Here is a 1,188-nt window from a genome sequence, read left to right as displayed (position 1 = left end):
TGCTCTTCTGTGTTGTTTTCTGTTTTCAGACGTTTGTTGTTGGTGTTTGTTTTTGGTTTCCTAGTCATTTGCCTCTGTTGCTTGACTTGTGAGAACCTTGTTGGACCTTTGGGCCTCTTAATGAAGTTTAGTTGACCAAAAAAAAAAAAAACACAACCCCTCTCTTTCACTTCCCCAAAAACTAAACGAAAATAATACAAGTCTGGATGAGAACAAGGTGAAGTCGTCAACAGCTGTAATGGTAATTCAGTAAAAGAAACATGAGTCAGGGGCACAACTGTCAGGACGAGGGATACTTTCACGTATGGAAGATTGTTTAATAATGTCAGAAGCCACGAATTGGACATATGAGAGAGAGGAAATAGTTTATATAATCTCAGATTTCTCTCAGATTCCATGTAATTATATGTGGGATAAGCTCCTCCTTTTGAAAATATAGCAACTGTTCACTCATGATGCTTACGAAAGATTAAAAAGTGGGGGAAAAAAAGTGGCTTTTGGCCATTTTTTTTGTAGTGGTCATATCATCTTCTTGTTGAAAAGATGATGTTTTGACAAGGATTACCTTTTCAGTCTGCAGCCACGCGGTGAGTTCTGGAATGCTCCGGAGCGTCCATACTCATACTCCGCGTTTGTCTTGGTTACGTGTCGATCCTCCATTGGCCGTGTTTTTCGCCCGTGTTAGTCTGCCGTTAGTCTCCTTAAACGCGTGAGTTGCAAACTCGGTAAGTATTTCATCCGCAATCCAGAGAGGGCAGACGAGTTGGATGGGTAAATTGGTCACTGAATTCTTTAGTCTAATGGGAATATCAATGAATGAGATCGATCTATATCCCTCTCCTTGATCTGATCGGCTTGCTTAAGAGCGGCCGTTTTGATCTCGTCGGCTTTCTTGGAGGGCTCGGCGGCGAACTTTGGGATTTTAGCGTAGGTGGTGAACTGGTGATGGTCTGATTTATTGGCTGCTTCTTCGGCGAAGCTATTGGATCGTTTCCACGAAGCTTGAGGCTCAGCTCCTGGAGATTGCAAAGCAACAGGAGGCGGATGAGTTTACAATCGAGTGATGGGAAGGGGACACCTCAGTCTAACAAAGGGAGGCTTGCTTCTGAGATTGTTCTCTCACTCGGATCCCCTCTCAGAAGTGTCACTGATCCCACGATTCGCGCTACGGAATCGGAATCGGAAGCG

This window comes from Fragaria vesca, linkage group LG3 (assembly GCF_000184155.1).
Source record: "Fragaria vesca subsp. vesca linkage group LG3, FraVesHawaii_1.0, whole genome shotgun sequence".
NCBI lineage: Eukaryota > Viridiplantae > Streptophyta > Magnoliopsida > Rosales > Rosaceae > Fragaria > Fragaria vesca.
Note: the sequence above shows the minus strand (reverse complement) of the source record.